The following is a 20,408-nucleotide window of genomic DNA, read 5'->3' on the forward strand; positions in this document are numbered from 1 at the left end:
GTCGCGGACAGTTCTCGTTATTTCTTGTCGAAAATGCTTAAATAATCCTTAACAGGTACTCAGAAGTCATTCATAATAAACCACAGACGATGAAAATAATTTCAGGAAAATCATTGTTGTTTGCGATATTATTAACAAAAATAATAAGAAAGACTAAAATTTTCACTAAAATGTTTTGGGGTGACAAAATCGGGTCGAAAACATGACAAAATCTAGTAGAAAACGTGATAAAATTGGCTTTAGACAAAATCGGGTCAACACTGCATATGTTATGGGAATCTTCCAGATAACCATCATACTCATCATTAGTCCATAGATTATTTAACCTATTTGGACTATGCGACCAAAATGGAAGCTAATAAATGCACTTAGTTGTGATAAAACCGTTTTATGAAGGAATATAAATAAATTCAATAAATCCAGTAAGCATTTACATTTTAATATTTCCAAATATCCATAATAGTAGTTTGTGCAACAAGTTGCAAAAAGATTATTTTTTCAGCACGAGTCGTACGTTTATCGAACGAGGCTTGCCGAGTTGGATAAATACTACGAATGCTGAAAAAATCGAGTTTTGCAACGAGTTGCACATGCTTTTTTTTTGCAATGACGAAAAATGGACTTTAATATGACAAATTTGTACCAAAATTATACTTGTACTTGTCTAATTCCTTCCAGAATTTACTCCACATGATCATTCTTGCCAATAAATTATGTTGCTGCAGAGATTCCATGTTGCCGTGCCACATTGCATAGTTCGATAAACCGTGAAGCGATAAATGTACTTGCTTTTGGAAATTTTGATGCCATGTCAATCAAACTATTCCATTTATTAAACGACGCAGAGAATACACTATTTGAACACTTACCCAAGCTTATTCAGCCAAATGTAGTCATGTAACTACTGTTCTGATGTTGGTTTTTCATTATAGCACCCAAATGAGTGTTATAATGAATATTATGCAACCCATTTGAGTTGCATAATGTTCATTAAAGCACCCATTTCGTTGGTATGGAAAAGTAGGCCGTTCTATGACTCAACGACGAACTGTAAACCAGATATTATATTCAGGAATTGCAAAAAAAAATATATTGTACTTTCCATTATGATGTGTTATGAAATCATTCTATCTTGCAGAAATATAAAATAAAAACTAATACATGTAACATGAATCATGAATCAAATGGCATGAATAGTAATGCCAGGGTATTCTTTCGCGTACTTCAAGAGCTAGGAAAACTTGACATCCACTGCTATAGGCGGCACTGATCTAGCCGATCATACCAACCGCAATCGTCACCGCTGGTGGGGATTTCTCGTGCAACGTGAAAAACTCGTTTGCGGGGTTTTGTTTTGTGCACCCGCAAGACTAGTACTTGGTAAAGCTTGCCGCGCTCAACACGTGAACCACTAGGTAATGCGGCGCAGCGCGTATGTCCCCGTCATGATCGGCTAGTCGCGTAGCTACTAATGAAAACAAACCGTTTGCCGTCGGATCAAATAGTGTTTATAGTGTTTCAAAATTTGATAATGATAGTGTTGCATTTAATGCAATCCTTCAACCAACGACAGCTGTATTGAGAGCTAGAAAATGATAAATAGTATCAAAAATGTGCTTTGTGGTGAGAAATGATGAAATCGAAGATCCAAAACGTGCTAAATGCTGCAGAAATCGAGAAAACTATACAATGAATGACGTATCGACCGACAGCTACTGAAACGCATATACCTCTCTTTACTACACACACGTCGAACTGCCAATTAATCGTGCACATAGGAAAAGGTGAGATTTATGTATTGCTCAATAGATTTATGTATGTATTGGATTGAAATATATTACGTGTTATAAGTTATGTAATGCTTACAGAAATATTTCATGTTCGCATAGTTTGTAGGCGAACCGCGCGACTGCGACCAAAACGTATAAAAAATAATGAAAACGAAACATGAATGCATACTAGTAGTGCACACTTAGCCCATGCTGTTCAAGATCTGCCGCCTGCTACGGTAGAACCGACAGAAAGAGATAACAGGTGGGTGTGTTGTGCGTTGTGTTCTGTCGGCAGCGTCGCGTCGGTCAGTGCCTACATTCTCCATTCCAAGCTCCCCTATAATAACAAAGCAACCTCCAGCTATAAAGTCATTAACAAATCTCTGTTTTATTTAAAAGTGTGGTGGTATGTCTTTTCCATCCCCTTGAAAGCTATTTGCACCATACTATTTTTTATCTTTTTGAACATAAGCACAAAGTAGTTCAATGCGATCATGAGGGGTTTTGCCGTGGTTAGGGTTGGGGTTGCATTTTGCTGCACAGCAGCAAGCCAAAGAAACTAACGAATTTTAGTCATTGCTAAGTCTAGGCGCTATTTCTTTAATATGTACTGGGTATTATTCAGGGCACGGCCGCATGTCCAAGCAACTGTGCAAACTTTTAGTCCTTCGTTTCATTTAAGCACCATTACTGACTTTTTTGTGTTTGCTACGGCTATGCTACTCGATCGATACCAGTGACGACATTTGCGTAATAAACAGTCACTTTACTAAAATATTGAGAGAATAAATTGTACAAACTGAAATTGGTTGGTTTAAGTTTACGAACTAAAATAAAAATCTAATTCTAGCCCATATTGTAAATTACCCCAAAATACCAACAGTCAATAATAAAAACGTGAGTATAGACCCTCACAAGGCGGCTATCCATATGTTTAGTTTATGTATAGTAATTCCATGTGAAACCGATACCCGATCTTTCATATTTGCGCAATATCTAGTTGAATAGTAAAAGCATAAGTACTAGGACGTCAATGGCTATGTAGCCATGAAACGTATTTTATCAAAATATGTTTCAATAAGTTTAACTAGACCGACTATTTATTATCATGCTGTAGTGCATATTTGGTCTCATTGACGGCTTAGTTGAAAAAAACTAGATGTTGGTCGGGCCAACGAAAGTGACATTAACATCTTATAATTTTGCATCGTTCCTTTCCAAACATAATTACTCCCATATTTCTGGCTAGGGTCGTATCTTCGCTAGGCTGCCCAGCATATTTTTGACATGCTAAGTTAAATTGGGCCCTCCTTAGCCGTGCGGTAAGACGCGCGGCTGCAAAGCAAGACCATGCTGAGGGTGGCTGGGTTCGATTCCCAGTGCCGGTCTAGGCAATTTTCGGATTGGAAATTGTCTCGACTTCCCTGGGCATAAAAGTATCATCGTGCTAGCCTCATGATATACGAATGCAAAAATGGTAACTTGGCTTAGAAACCTCGCAGTTAATAACTGTGGAAGTGCCTAATGAACACTAAGCTGCGAGGCGGCTCTGTCCCGGTGTGGGGATGTAATGCCAATAAGAAGAAGAAGAAGTTAAATTGAAATTGTGAAAATAAAACCCCGATTACTTAATCCACCTATCGTTCGTGGTGCCTTTTTCGGTCGCTATAAAAATAGAAAATAAAAAATTAAAAAAAAAAACGCTAGAGGTGTCGAAATAGAAAAAAACCCCTCTCTATGAAAATGAAAATCTTAGTACTGGTAATAAGTATCAAAAAGTGCCTTCTATCAAAAGTTCGGTTTTGGAGTGATCCTGTAGCCTTTAGGTATAGCCTTAAACGTAACGCTAATGCTAACGGTTAGCTAATAAAATATTCATAGATTTGAGACGAAATTTTCAATGCAGAAGATCTATGGATGCCCAGAGGCACATCCGCGTTCCGAGTCATGGGTAGGACAAATAAAAAATCCAGATCAGTCTATCCTAGACTATTGTAGTATGAGAGTAGCATCACTGCCATCCGTTACCACAGATATTGATTTTGGACTAACCACTATCTCTTAGTTGAAATGAAAGTAAGGCACTCTCCAAAAGTCGAGATCTGTCCTGGACATGTCCCTGTGAATGCTGGAGGGGAAAGGTTAGTTGGATATTTATACTTGGGAAAGGAGCAGAGAACTCTACGTTGTCTCATAGGTGCCGAGGGAGTTTTGGAACTGTTATTGTGGAAGCTATAACAGTAGAAATCGTTTTGGAAGTACCGCCATCGGGGGTGACAATGGGTCTGGGGGGTGAGAATGGATCATCGCTCTCACCGGCAGTCTGGAGGTCGTAGAGAAAAATCGTTCAAAAAGGTCTCTTATATTTTAGTCATCTTGCCCTCAGATACATTCAATCTATTCTACAGGTATTCTAAGTAGTTGAAACAGTGCCCCATTCTCACCCCCATTTGACCGATTGTCACCCCCGACGACGGTACGTGAGACACAGAAAGAACAAAGACATATAAAATAGGAAAGGGACGAGCCTGCGGCAGATACCATAGGCACTAGACCACCGACCTTGTCTCCGACTTTGGCAACAGTGTTCTTATGCTAGTGGTGTTGAGGAATCTATGCACATTTAACCTATACTGCCGCTGAAAACATAACTGTTCCATGTTGATATGAAATCCATTTCAATATGGAACAGATCTTTCTCTCTTATTCGCAAAGCACTTCCACAGTCATTAACCGCGTGATTTCTAAACATATTTTTGCATATGTATATTATGAGGCTAGCGAGGGCGCACGAGACACGATACAAACGGGCGCGCTGAAAACATAACTGTTCCATGTTGATATGAAATCCATTTCAATATGGAACAGATCTTTCTCTCTTATTCGCAAAGCACTTCCACAGTCATTAACCGCGTGATTTCTAAACATATTTTTGCATATGTATATTATGAGGCTAGCGAGGGCGAACGAGACACGATACAAACGGGCGCGGAACAGACAAAACTCGATTTTCCGGAGGAAAAAGCGCCAGCGGGAAGATTAAGACCGTGAAGAGACGGAGGAACTGTACCGCGCTAATAACGCACGAAAGTTCTATGAGAAGTTGAACCGTTCACGTAAGGGCCACGTGCCACAGCCTGATATGTGTAGCGACATAAACGAGAACCTTCTTACGTGAGGTGATCCAAAGGTGGCGGCAGCACTACGAAGAGCACCTGAATGGCGATATGGCAGACAACGGTGGCGGTATGGTAATGAACCTAGGAACACGCGCGCAGGATATCCGGCTCCGAATCTCCAGGAAATCCAGGAGGAGATCGGCCGGCTGAAAAGCAACAAAGCCCCTGGAGTTGACCAACTACCAGGAGAGCTGTTTAAACACGGTGGTGAGGCACTGGCTAGAGCGCTGCACTGGGTGATTACCAAGGTTTGGGAGGATGAGGTTCTGCCGCAGGAGTGGATGGAAGGTGTCGTGTGTCCCATCTACAAAAAGGGCGATAAGCTGGATTGTAGTAACTACCGCGCAATCACATTGCTGAACGCCTCCTACAAGGTACTCTCCCAAATTTTATGCCGCCGACTAACACCAATTGCAAGAGAGTTCGTGGGGCAGTACCAGGCGGGATTTATGGGTGAACGCTCTACCACAGACCAGGTGTTCGCCATACGTTAGGCATTGCAGAAATGCCGCGAATACAACGTGCCCACTAGAGTGATTAAAATTTTGACTTTTTCGCTCCCCGGTACTTAAACGATTGTTTTTGCTATTTTAATAGTCCTCCCAAATTTTTAGCTGATTTGGATGTAATTTGGTTGTGCACGTGCCATTTGAAGGTTATATGAAAATTACTATGAGAATTACCACTTATGTAAAGGATCGTTTCGTGAAGCAGTCCAGAATCTATTTGATTATATTTAACGCATTGCCATTATAGAATAGATCCTAAGCTGAAAGTCAGTTGTTGTTGCGAAGCAATCTGACTTTTGTGAGCAAAATTATAAAGAAAACAGAAATGCTCATTATTGATATTGATGTTATTCTTTTACGTGTTAAATTGAATTTCCCACAATTCAGTATTTCCCTAATAACTTTTGTTGCCAGCATCAAATCGTTTAGCAACAACGACGATATTTTCCCTTGTTAAATTTCCTATGTTGTTAACGTATTCATATATTTATAGAGCTTAATGGGCAATGATGGGGAACGGTTTTTCACTAAAGTTACTGTTTTCATAGTAATTTTCATACAAGTTTCAAACTACTTGTGCTCAGTCAAATTACATCTGAATTAGCTAAAAATTTAGGACGAATCCTAAAATGGCAAATGCCATCGTTTAAGCATAGGGGAGCAAAAAAGTCAAAATTTGAATCACTCTAGTGCCCACACATCATCTATTTATCGACTTCAAAGCCGCATATGATACAATCGATCGGGACCAGCTATGGCAGCTAATGCACGAAAACGGATTTCCGGATAAACTGATACGGTTGATCAAGGCGACGATGGATCGGGTGATGTGCGTAGTTCGAGTTTCAGGGGCATTCTCGAGTCCCTTCGAAACGCGTAGAGGGTTACGGCAAGGTGATGGTCTTTCGTGTCTGCTATTCAACATCGCTTTGGAGGGAGTAATACGAAGGGCAGGGATTGACACGAGTGGTACGATTTTCACGAAGTCCGTCCAGTTATTTGGTTTCGCCGACGACATTGATATCATGGCACGTAACTTTGAGAGGATGGAGGAAGCCTACATCAGACTGAAAAGCGAAGCTAAACGGATTGGACTAGTCATCAATACGTCGAAGACGAAGTACATGATAGGAAGAGGCTCAAGAGAGGTCAATGTAAGCCACCCACCACGAGTTTCTATCGGTGGTGACGAAATCGAGGTGGTAGAAGAATTTGTGTACTTGGGCTCACTGGTGACCGCCGATAATGATACCAGCAGAGAAATTCGGAGGCGCATAGTGGCTGGAAATCGTACGTACTTTGGACTCCGTAAGACGCTCCGATCGAATAGAGTTCGCCGCCGTACCAAACTGACTATCTACAAAACGCTTATAAGACCGGTAGTTCTCTACGGACACGAGACCTGGACGATGCACTGGGAGTTTTTGGAAGGAAAGTCTTGCGTACCATCTATGGTGGGGTGCAGATGGCGGACGGTACGTGGAGGAGGCGAATGAACCACGAGTTGCATCAGCTGTTGGGAGAACCATCCATCGTTTACACCGCGAAAATCGGAAGACTGCGGTGGGCCGGGCACGTAGCCAGAATATCGGACAGTAATCCGGTGAAAATGGTTCTCGACAACGATCCGACGGGAACAAGAAGGCGAGGTGGCAAGAAGGCAAGGTGGATCGATCAGGTGGAGGACGATTTGCGGACCCTCCGCAGACTGCGTGGTTGGCGAAGTGCAGCCATGGACCGAGCTGAATGGAGAAGACTTTTATGTGCAGCACAGGCCACTCCGGCCTTAGTCTGATAATAAATAAATAATGACGTGAAGCACGCTTATTGAGTGCCATGTATTGATGCATGCCAGCGGAAAAAAAATATTGAAAAAAGTTTTAGTTTTTTAACAGTTTTAGAAAAAGTTTTGCCAACTGTCTGCAAAGGATTTCTCGAATCCTCATAATTGTTACATACGTTATGGAAAATGATGCTTGTATTCAAGACAACATTTTTCAAAACGACTTATCTGCTTTTGTAAACAAAGATTCAAACGACGATTTGACAAATCTGATAGCTCTCCCACGCAAACCAACACCATCATTAGGTAGGTGAAGGATTCCGCTTCTTATTACTAACATGCGCGCTTACTGCTGAAAAAATCAAAATAAGAAACAAGTCAAAGAGTAGTAACTTTTCTACGTGATGAACTTATAAAATAAAAAAATCTCGAAATTAAAGGTTAAAAAATAAAAAAAGTAACCTTACTAAAATAGAGGAGGTGTTGCTAATACGTTAATGAAATTTTTTTAATGTTGTTGCTTTAAACTCCGAGTCTAAGTCAAGTTTAATGATATAATTTTTCAGAAAAATACAACCAAAGTATAAAACAATGTTTAATCAAATATTCTTCTAGAAAATATTTTTTGCGGATTTTTTTTTGAAACATTGGATATCAGCACCATTGCTGATTATGCATCACTTAAATGCCAATGTCTTCTGCGAATGAATGAAAGTAATTATTTTCAATCAATTTTCATCAGTGTAGTTGATTTTTTGCTGGGGAATCAGAACTGTTATAGTATAACCCTGTTTGATTGTACGTGTGGTTTAGTACCAACCACAAGTTAACATATCTCGCTTAACTTTTCAAAAGGACCTAAGTAACATTTTTTTCATTAATTAATTTGAGTACTGCAATCAAAATCTTTAATGTTTTTTTCTGTTGATTGCGCTATTCAAATTATTTCATGAAATATTTTTTCAATGAAAACTGTTTCTACACAAGATATATTATGTAAAGAAATATTTAAGAACTTTTTTTAACCCTTGTAGGGCCATCGTTAACCCTTCAAAAATGTCACCAACGTAAAAAAAAATAATTTTTTTGAGCAATAGCAAACAACCATATTTTTAGTAATAATGTTGTTAATTTCCTAATCACTACGAGGTATAGCGAATAAAAACCACAATTTTCAAGAAAACTTTGATTGCAGCGTTCTCGTAAAAGCGCAAATATGCGCCAGCAAATCACTCACTAAAAGGTGGTACTAGAGTTATATTTCAATCCTCCATTCATAGATGAGGGGACATTTGGGGACATTAGGTTTGCGGGACCATTTTATGTCGAAGAATTGTGATAATTAAAGTTTTTCTTCTACATCTTTTTGATAATAATCTTCGCTTGCAAAACAAACCAAACTATCGAAAAGCTAAGGTTTCAAGCTTTGAAATGGTATATAAAACCTTATATTTGGAGAAAAATTGACTTCATGACATACAAATCAATGTAAAGAATGATTTTTTATTTTCATCAGCTTTTTTCACTTCACCAGCCCATATTTTTTGACTGAATAAACATAGCGCTTCAATATTTTCCGATTCGCTTATCTAGGGTACATATTTTCATATGATACACGGATTAGACGAATTGGGTGCAGTATAATAAAGAAAGAAGTAAGTCCTACGTCAAAAAGTTTGTGTAGCCGATCATAGGGCTGTCCACTTATAGTTTTGGAGTGATCATATAACTTTTCTGTACAACTTTGTTGTACGAGAAAGGCAAAAAGATAAATGAACCGTTTGTTTGAGAAACTGCATATGTAAAATTTTTGGCCAAAATGAGATTTTCATATATTCTGAATCCTCGTCCAAAATACGTATTCTGGCAAAAAATACGAAAAAAAAATTTTTTGTTCAGGAATGTATGAAATTTTTTTCGTTTGTTTGAGAAACTTCATAAGTCCACGCACTTTGAAGAGCAATTGTGGAGTACTGTTTATAGTTTTTGCACTGGAAGTGCCCCAGGGTGTTGAGTTTTGCCAAAAACTATTGATCTGCATCGAAGAAATAGAAAGATTCGGTGCCAATTTGTTCAAAAACAGTTTTTTGTTGTTTTCTCGAAATTGTGTAAAATGGATTTATGCAGTTTCTCAAACAAATGATTCAAATGTGCTACTGCTGGTTTGTAATACCTAACGAATAATATAGCGAAGTCAACTCATTTATATCAAAACGAATATGACATTCACTGCAAGGATGATGCAGAATGTGTGCGCGTTAAGTTTACCATTCCGAATACGTGAAGTGATAATAACGGCTAATTATATGTTTACCATTGACAAGGTTCCACATCAACACTTCTTTGTTTTATTGTTGAGCTTCTTATAAGGTAACATTCCATATGGGCACATCTATATGATATATTTTGTGACGTATTAAATCATTAGCATACCATTAGCATTGTTACGGTGTAATTCGAAGTACTAGTGATACTCATGGTTTGCGTTTAATATCCCTTACTAGAACATATCATTATCACCGTAACTAGACAGTGGAAGGAGAACATCTCCACCAGTCTAACAGCCGATTGAAGGATGGAATCAACAAGCAAACGAGCACAGGGCATAAATCACGCCTGAGATCTTTCAAGTTAGAAATTTCTCTCGACTTTTCTAAGCATCATTCTACTTGCCGCACAATATAGAAATTCTTTTGCTGATTTTTTGACCCTTCCTTCGGAAGTGTAATTCTATCATGATTTTTGAAAACGTCATATATCCAAATGAGAGATTCTCTTTCATTAGGCTCCCCTAGCAGCACACATGTTCCACACAGATTTCCGAAACTCATATGTGACCAGATTTAGTTACAATGAAGTTGTGGCAACCATTTTTGTCTGACTTGTGCTGCTCGGGTCTTTTACAATTTTTACACCTCAGCACAATTGACTCTTTAGATCTGTGCTGAACATTCCGTTGTAAATGTAAGTATCACACTTAAATCATTTCACAGATTTCGGTGAATTTTCCTTCAATTCACCGAAATCTCAAGAGCAGAAATGTTCGGATATTGTTTCACCAAATTTTCTGCGAATTTTCCTTTGTTTAACTGTAAAAAACTACCGAAAATCTATTCACTGAACATCAAGTATTCACTGAACAGTTCTGCTGCTCGCTCAACTTTTCAACATTTTTTCATGAATTAATTTGAATACTGCAATCAATAGCTTTCATGTTGTTCTGTTGATTGCTGTACTCAAATTAATTCTTGGAAAAAATGTTACTTAGGTTTTTTTTGAAAAGTTGTGCGAGAAATCTGCGATTTATTTTAAGTGTGATGGCATTGTAATAATCGAAAGCGAAAGTGAACAAGAGAGAGTCTCTTTTGGACACAACACGTTTCAAAAATCACGCAAAAAATGTCCTTTGTACCCGTTACGCAGGAATGTTACGTAATAATCTATTAATAAATTTCATGAATTATGAAATAAATTGTTTGGTACTTAAAAATACAAGTACAAGTAAGTACTTAATATAATATATAATAAACATATATGTTTATTATATAATATATATTATAAAAATAGTAATTAATTTCCACTCCAGGTGGCTTAATAACCGGCATATAGGCGATTAACTTTGAATGTACTGAACTCGAATGGCGATCTCTCTTCGCTTATGTGGTCGGGTCGGGATCTGACGATAAACTGGCACAACCTCACACAACCCTACTTCATTGAGCGCCGTTGCTGATTAAGTGTGTAGGAGCCGGACAATACTAAATACTTACCCTACTTGGTTGGCATGTGTACAAAAAAAGAGAGAGTTAGTTCTAAAAATGTATTGCGAGAGTTTGGCTAGTGGCCCGGTGCGGGGAATTTGGTTTCATCAGTACTCGCTAAGCTGCAGAGGACGACGGAGGTCCTTCGTAGCTTAATAGGGAAAGCACCTGTCTAGCATACTCGGGTCGTGGGATCAAAGCTCACCGAAGGGGCGGTTTACCCTCCAATACCTTTTCCGAACTAAATCTATCACATAATCGAGTTTCAGACATAGTAATTAATTTCCACTCCGGGTGGCTTAGGGTAAAAGATGTATTTTGGACCACCCTTACCGGGGCTCTTATTTTGGACCACCAAGAGGAATTCGCACTCAGTGCTCCAAAATATGAGCCGTCGAACTGGTGGTCCAAAATACCTCCCTTACCCTAATACCCGGCATATAGGCAATTAACTTTGAATGTACTAATCAAAGAGGATAAAGAGCCCTTAGGAAGTTTTTTGATAAATATGTAGAAAATACCATCATCACTCGGGGCTTTCATATTTTTAAATTTTCTAGTAATACATTTCACTTCATCCAAATTAGTTCCCAACGAAGGGTCAAAAACATTCTCTTGATTAAAAATGTCTTCGAAGCTCCGTGTAACCTGATCCTCAATTGGACTAGTGAGACCTAGACTAAAATTATGGGCACTCTCGAACTGCTGAGCAAGTTTTTGAGCCTTTTCGCCGTTTGTTAATAATATTTTATTTTCCTTTTTAAGCGCTGGAATTGGCTTTTGAGGTTTTTAAAGAATTTTCGTTAACTTCCAACAGGGTTTCGAACTAGGATTCAACTTCGATACATTATTCTCGAAGTTGGTATTTCTCAGAATAGCGAAACGTTTTGCCTTTCTCGTACAATTATGTTGTATCGAAAGGCTATCATTTCACTCCGAAAACGAACTTTTTATAGAAGCCTCTGAGACCCATAAAATTATATACCAATCGACCCAGCTCGACGAGCTGAGCACATGTCTGTCTGTCCGTGTGTATGTATGTGTGTATGTGTGTGTGTATGTGTGTGCACATAAGCTATAAAAAACATTAGACAACTTTCCGTATAGTAATCCTTACCCGATTTTCTCGCAACAAGTTTCATTCGACAGGGGACAAAGCCTTGTTGATTTGAATTGTTGATGTTGAATTGAATTTTATTACGATCGGTCATTGCGTTTCAAAGTTATGAAGAAAATGGTACATCGGACCATATAAACCCCATGTAAGGTTGGTGTCCCAGTCAACGCAAACTCGTATATGATGCCACATAAGATGCTAAAGTGGAGGCGATATACTTAACTAAATGCGAGAAAGGCACCACCAGCGCTAGGTGGATTTATCTGGGTTTTTTAATTTCATTTTGCAAATCTCGCCAAATAACTTTCTACGAGGGATCGCGAGTTCTTTGGTATTGCCTTCGCCTCACATTTTTAAGACGGATCAGTAGCTGAAGATCGTCGTCAATAATAATGGAGTTGAATTTAATTTCACATTTAAGAATTACAATGCCTCTGGCTTCGACAATTAAATTTGTCAAATATACTAGAGCATTATCAATATCACTTTTGGTATCGAGAGGAATATCAACATCAACATTCCTATCGATATACGTTTTATATAAATCCCAATCAGCTCTATGATAATTAAAAGTAGAGCTGATTCGATTATTAATGGCTTCTTGTGAGATTTCAAACGTCACAGGAAGGTGATCAGAGTCAAAGTCAGCATGAGTCACCTATTGCCCACACAGCTGACTTAAAACCGTTAAAACTAAATCAATTGTAGAAGGATTTCGACTGGAAGAAAAACAAGTTGGTCCATTGGGATATTGAATAGTATAATATCGCGCAGAACAATCTTCATTTCTAGAGGTTTTAGTTTATCGTAAATCAAGTGGCGCATTGCGTTAAATTATGACCCAAAGGATGCCGAAGGACTTTGCTGAGAAGGTGCGTAGCTGGAACGTCCACAAACAAGTTATAACGCTTCGAAGTTTGATTATTCAACCCATATGCAAATTTTACAAATACTGCTAACACTGCCGACTTGATGTACCAATAATTTAACTGAGTGTTATTTTAAAATTATTGATCTCATAGCGCTAGGGAGCTAATTGGAGTTATTCGGAATCATTTTTTGTTTGCCCTCTAACAACGGTAGGCTGGTTTGGACATGATTTGAACATTCCATCTTTGATGCGTTATAACATTTTTTGTAGGCGTGTCAGCAACGTACCTTCTTCTTCTTCTTCTTATTGGCATTATATCCCCACACTGGGACAGAGCCGCCTCGCAGCTTAGTGTTCATTAAGCACTTCCACAGTTATTAACTGCGAGGTTTCTAAGCCAAGTTACCATTTTTGCATTCGTATATCATGAGGCTAACACGATGATACTTTTATGCCGAGGGAAGTCGAGGCAATTTCCAATCCGAAAATTGCCTAGACCGGCACCGGGAATCGAACCCAACCACCCTCAGCATGGTCTTGCTTTGTAGCCGCGCGTCTTACCGCACGGCTAAGGAGGGTACCTTCTTCAACAAAGTTTTTCGATATCCTTCAGAATATATGCAAACGTATTGAGTGACGTGATTGGCGATAAATTGAAGCCGATAAGAGCAAAAATGCAAAAAAGTACGTTTTGCCATACTAATCTTCATATGAATTTTAAACTTTGATCTCACTTGATTGGATGAAGTTTGCGTTTTCCCATACAACTGCGCCCCTGTGTGTATGTGTGTCTGCACAAAATCTAAAAAAAACATTAGCCAGCTTTTGGCAATCCTTAACCGATTTTCTCGCAATAGGGTGCTTTCGACAGGAAGCAAATCCTAGTTGATTACAATCGGCCGTTGTATTCAAAAGTTATGAAGAAAATGGTACATCGAACAATATAATACTATTTATATACTATATATACATATATAAGGTTGGTGTCTTGGATAAATGCGACAACGGCAGATACAGTACTCGGTGAATTAAGTTTTTTCTAAGCGTGTACTTTAAAGTTGCAGGCGGAAAAAAAACGTAGTAGCGCAGCGCTCCGGGCAAAACGCGATTATCTCGGAACTATGTCTTCAAAGTTTGCGAACATCATAACTAGATCAACAATTGAAAAGGGCATAACAGCCAAAATTTATTCCTTCTGATTCTTCGTCCACATATAGTGCTGTATATCAGTAATCAGAAGGAATAAATTTTGGCTGTTACGTTTTTTTCAAATGTTGATCTAGATAACTCAAAAACAACAAGGGAGAGCCCTATGATTGGCTGCACGAGCTGTAGACGTAAAATACGAAGCTACTATAGGGCACTGTACTGGAAGATTTCTTTCTCTTTCGATCTTCATACATTTTGACGTTTACTGGCCTTGTTGTTTTCTAATTTCTTTGCAACGAGAAAGAGACAAAGCAGTCCGTGCAGTGCCCTATACTGCCTTCATACGCATATTTGTTTTTTTTATACCCCTACAAAGGTTTGAGCTAGACGATTTTACCTTTAAGATAACTAATTTAATTTAATGTAATAACAATTGCCCATGTTTGCTTCGATTTCCTATGTACATGGGACAGTTATGCGTATAACGACAGTATAGAATTGGTGACATCCTAGAACATCCTACGTATTTATACCGTCAAATTATTGAAAGCATTTTTTTGTTAAATATCTTGGCTGTCTATATGCACAGCACATGTTTCGAAATGGAAAAAAGATAGGAAATTTGGCAAAAAAAATCCACGTGTCTTGGAGAGACTTGGACCTCCAAGGCACGTGGATTCTTTTTCGCAAATTTCATATCAATTTGTCGAAACATGTGCTGTGCATATAAACAGCCTAGATGTTTAACAAAAAATGATTTTCGTACGGGTTGCCAAATAATATGCAATTAATAGCATTTAATTATTACAACCTTGACCAAACCGCGAGTCTTTCGAGCATGAGCATGATGACCGTGCATTTCGTAGTTGCTACTCCGTGATCGACCAGAACAATCGCAATTGCACAGGGAACCAATGGATGGAAGCATGGGATTTGCTCTCCAACCTCAATGTGCACAGTCCGAGAGCTCTAGTATTTTTGGATAGTCGATAACGGCGTTGGCCACGTCCTCACGGTCATCGGGGATGGGAAGGAATTGATGATGCAGTCACACGCCCACTGCAAGCCAAGAACACCTCTGCACTCGCCACGAGTTCCTGCGGAATTTTATTGGAATCTTGGGGTTAAGGTTTTATGGCAGAGGTTCGTCTTGGTTAACGGGTTGCCAATATGATAGTTATGAAAGGGTGGTGTAGTATTCTAATTGGATGCAGAAACGAACTTTTTCGCTCATTTCGAATTCTAACAGTTACCTGCTAGAACTAATCAAGTTGTAGGTATAGAGATAGAAGATGGAAACGGTAGGAAAGCCCATTTCTAGTTCTAGCGATTGCTAGAACATGTGAAATATATGAAAAGATACAAAGTAGGAGGAACGAAACGGGCCTGGGATTGAACCCACGACCTCCTGCGTATGAGGCAGAAGCGGTAGCCATATGACCACCAAGCCCGTTACCAAACCGCGAGTCGTAAAGCAGATTTGAAAAAAATGAATTACCTACTTCGGAAAATTCAAACAGAATAATCGAAAATGAACTTAATCTGAAAATAAGAATGTCTGTCCCTGCGCTTCATTTTATTAACGTTGAGGCGTGATCTGATTTCAAGGAAATACTTGGCAACGAAGTTTTTAATTCCGTTCAATCCACTGATCAAATTGGCCAAATTTTAATACCTCCGGAAAAAGCAAAAACAATCTTTGGAATGAAACTGTAAAAAAAAACTCACCGGAGAAGCACCTGTTGTCATTAACTGTTAAAATTGTTAGCTAAACTGTTGAAAAAAGCCGATCAATAGAAATGCAAAACGGCATAGATAGCATTCTTATAGAAGCAAAACTAAAAATATAACATCTAACACTTTTTTGATGGGTTTCGTCCACTTTCTTTGTTGAGAGATGGGCCAGTCGAGGGCTGCAAATATCTCTAATAAAGACACAAAAAAATCACTTTCTATGTATATTTGATTTAAGATTCCTGCATAAAATATTGAATTTGTTTGAATAATATTTTGGAGCTCTTTTGAAGAATCAATGAAACACCGGGACAAATTAAGGATTTTTTAGATGACGACGGGATAAATATTTACAGCACAATAAGATCTAAAAAACCCAGAATAATCCACCTAGCGTTGATGGTGCCTTTCTCGTGTATTATAAAACCAAAAAACACATGAGAGTAACAAGAAAGCACATAAGAGAGGTCAAATTTGTTAGTTTAGGGAGATAGATTCAGTTATTGGGCCCCTCCTTAGCCGTGCGTGTAATACGCGCGGCTACAAAGCAAGACCATGCTGAGGGTGGCTGGGCTCGAATCCCGGTGCCGGTTTTCGGATTGGAAATTGTCTCGACTTCCCTGGGCATAAAAGTATCATCGTGTTAGACTCACGAATGCAAAAAATGGTAACCTGGCTTGGAAACCTCGCAGTTAATAACTGTGGAAGTGCTTAATTAACACTAAGCTGCGAGGCGGCTCTGTCCCAGTGTGGGGATGTAATGCTAATAAGAAGAAGAAAAAGATTCAGTTATTACCATCAATTCACATTTATTTGCGTTCATTGCAGCAGTTTTTGAAAAAATAATTCTCTTTCGTTTTTTAATTTTTTTCCAAAGACCCTTGGGAAAAATGGGGGAAAATGTGTTTTCAATAATTCCGGAACGCAATGGCCGACGTAATGCCAACGAAGAAGAAGAAGAACATACAGACATCACCTCAATTCGTCGAGCTGAGTCGATTGGTATATAACACTATGGTTCTCCGAGCCTTCTATCAAAAGTTCGGTTTTGAAGTGATCCTATAGCCTTTACGTATACTTAGTATACGCGATACGCAAAACGGGACTGTCCCTTTAAATACGGTACGTATGGTCAGCCTACATAGACATACCATTCTTCATAATGGGTCTCCAGTTAGACTTGAGAGCGAAGTCGTAGGATTACTCATCCGGAGATGGCGAACTCGACTGTTACTTCGCAAGAAAAACTCAAGCTTCATAATTTAATTTAAGTTTAGTTAGAAAAAAAACAGAGGAGAAAATGTGTTCGATTGATTGAGTCCCGCTTTCCGCATTGCGTTTAAAATTTATATAAAGAATGGAAAAGTTTACAATTCTGCATTTTTGCTCCTGGCAATTCTAATGTACTGTCTATTGCGAAACAATAGTGTATAGTCGTCTGGAAGATACCTGCTAAAAAGAAGGTACGCTGCTAGAACGTTTTCAAAAAACCCAAATTTATCCCCAAGTGGTGATTATGCCTTTCTCGATTCGATATGTTGGATTCGAATTAATGTTGTAAATGCTGTGCTAATTGCCTACATCTTGGCGGTTAAAATATTTGATGCAACTCTATCACGCTGCTTATAAATTACTCAATAATTGAGTAATTTTTAAGCAATTATTATGAGAGTAATGGATTGCGTCATGGCTAAATTGATTAATGATTTAAAGTGTGCATGTAAACAGCGTATTTGTTAAAAGAAAAATAGAGATATTATTCAAATCGAATGAGTTATTAGCAAACAAAAACAATAGTGTCCAACTAGGAAAATTTCTCCGTCGAATGAAACTAGTTGCACTCGAATCGGTCAAGTCCTTCTATATGAAACGTGTTTAACAATAAAAAAAATCCGGGGCTACACACACACACACACACACACACACACACACACACACACACACAGTCAGACATGTGCTCAGTTTTTCGAGCTGAGTCGATTGGTATATAACACTATGGGTCTCCGAGCCTTCTATCAAAATTTGGCTTTTGGAGTGAAATTATAGCCTTCTGGTACAACTTTGTTGTACGAGAAAGGCAAAAAAGTTATAACGCTTCGAAACCTGTCAAATCATATGCAAGAAATAGACGACAAAATCCTTGGGAAATCTCGCTTTCATTTAATTCATGAAAAAAATGTTACTTATGTCCTTTTGAAAAATTAAGCCAAGAAGCACTGAAATAATTATTTATTAAATAACATCTATTTAAATCATGTACTTTTTATCCAGATAGATCGGCAGTACTAGCAGAATAAACGATTTTTCGCACATGGTTTGAACAATCAACTTTGCATATCGAAGCGTTATAATTTTTGTGTAGACGTTCCAGCAACGTATCATCGTCAACAAGGTTCATTCATTCGTTCAGAAAATCGTTGTAACTAAATTTTCAAATGGCTATATCTCAGTGGTTTTTCAACCGATTTTCTCAGTTTTTTCACCAACCTCTTAGCCATATTTTCTAGTTTCCGGACATTGTAAAATATTGTATCTAGGGGTGTTCAATTTTTTACTAGAGCTGTGCCTGTGGGAGTGAAGCAACGGATTTAGAAAAATGCGATTTTGGCGATATACTTATATTTCATTACCAAAAATGATGATGGAAATGATAAAATAATACATAAAAGACATCACCTGGAACATACACACTTAAAATAAATCGCAGATTTCTGTGAAATTTCACCGAAATCTCAACAGCAGAACTGTTCGGTAAAAATTTTACAGATTTTTTGGTGGTTTTGACAGTTGAACAAAGGAAAATACCGCAGAAAATCGGTGAAATAATTACCGAACAAATTTGCTGTTGAGATTTCGGTGAATTGAAGCAAAATTCACCGAAATCTGTGAAATGATTTAAGTGTGTAAGAACAAATTTTGAGCATCCCTACTATGCATACGATGATAATTCGGTGCCTTTAGGAACCACTTTATACTACAGGATGTATGAAGCTTCAGAAAATGTTTTCAAGCATGTTGTCTACTGTGAACTTGTTAAAATAAATGTAAACTATATACGAAACAAATGTGATAATAAATTATGATGTTCTAGGATCTCCGAACTGTACTGGAATTTGAATCAAATGGTCTACCGAATCAACCAAGGCTTCCATGATGTCCCATACCGCGGTATCAACCCAATTATGTCCTCCGAGTATTTATCTTTCACTTGCGTCACGGTATCAACCCAAGGGTGATCCCTCTGTAATTGGCATACTCTAGCCGACGGTCATTGCTTTCGAAAGTTAAAAGGTTGGTGTCTTGGTTACATGCAAGAAAAGAACACTTACTACCTGGTTTATTTCGGGTTTTTTTCTCTTTGAATCGAGAAAATGAGGGAATCGAAAACATTTCAGAGAGGCATCGTAAAGCGTGTTGTTTTGGGAGGAGTACGTTAAGTACTACGTAGGACCAGTCACGGGGCTGCGAAATGGTGAGCTCTGGTCCTCACAAGTTCCAATCTCACGCTTCCACGGGTCTTCCGATGACAATCGACCGCCAGCTAAGGGTTTTGTACTTAGCTGGTAGTGCAGCCTGGGCACTGTTGTCCTTCTGACATCAGCTAGAGTGAGTGGGTGCGATCAAAGGGATCATGGTCCCTAACCCCTAATCCCAAGGTGTTAAGCGACCCGTGCCGATTGGATTCATGGCCAGGGGGGTGAAATAATGAGCTGGGCCTTTAACGGAGCCTGTGGGGTACCTGGGCACCCTCAATAGTAATTGTCCCTTACCGCTTCATGCTGGGCTCTGGCGTGGTGGACCTCTTTTCCCGAGCAACTCGTGGGACCAAAATGGAAAAACAAGTCAATTCTTCAATTAGTGGTAGTAGTGTAGGCGACAACCCCTTCGCAAGAGGTGGGTTGTTCAGGTCTCCGCCTAGGAGGCCAGAGGCAACAATCTGCAGCTCAGTGCGCAGCGCCGGCGTGGGTCACTCAACCTTCGTCTCGGCTAAAAAAACGGCCTTCTAACTGTTCTTTTAAATCGAAATAAATTAAAAATGTACTTGTTTGTAAAATTCAGTCAAATTTTATTGAATATCAAATAATAATTCGTTTGTTGGGATGAGCTGCTGGCCACGCAATAAATTAATTTTATAAACTAGATTATTACTTGCCTTAGTCATAATTGAATTGGTGCATAAAAAATATTTAGAGAGTGTAGAATATCTTATACATATTTATGCATATATTTTTATCACTTATTATATTATAATTATAATATGTAATTGTAACTTACCAAATACGTGAGGCCTTCTTTAGTGTCTCGTACTTGACTCGACTAAATGTGTCCATGGGCTCGGAGGACATGATTAGATACATACCTTCGCTGGAGACATAGTTCCAGGCGAGGTTGATTTGGTTGACAGACTACTTGATCCACATCCAGGGCGGTTTGGGGGACTAATAACATCGCATTTTTATGTACCAAACATGTGCATGGGCTCGGAGGATTGGATAGAAACATCTGCTGGAGACATATTTCAAGGCAGGGTTG

At 38.7% G+C, this 20,408-nt stretch overlaps 1 protein-coding gene across 2 annotated transcripts in view; it reads left to right on the top strand.

Annotated features, from left to right (window-relative positions):
* Positions 1–1,367: 1,367 nt before the first annotated feature.
* Positions 1,368–20,408, top strand: part of LOC134205282 (uncharacterized) — a 29,546-nt gene continuing 10,505 nt past the window's right edge. Inside the window, exon 1 of one of the 2 annotated variants that reach the window (XM_062680405.1) lies at positions 1,368–1,784. The gene's annotated coding sequence lies outside the window, so the exon portion shown is untranslated. The remainder of the gene's footprint in view (positions 1,785–20,408) is intronic. The other variant, XM_062680404.1, reaches the window with a different exon arrangement.

The sequence above is a fragment of the Armigeres subalbatus genome, chromosome 1 (assembly GCF_024139115.2).
Source record: "Armigeres subalbatus isolate Guangzhou_Male chromosome 1, GZ_Asu_2, whole genome shotgun sequence".
Taxonomy (NCBI): domain Eukaryota; kingdom Metazoa; phylum Arthropoda; class Insecta; order Diptera; family Culicidae; genus Armigeres; species Armigeres subalbatus.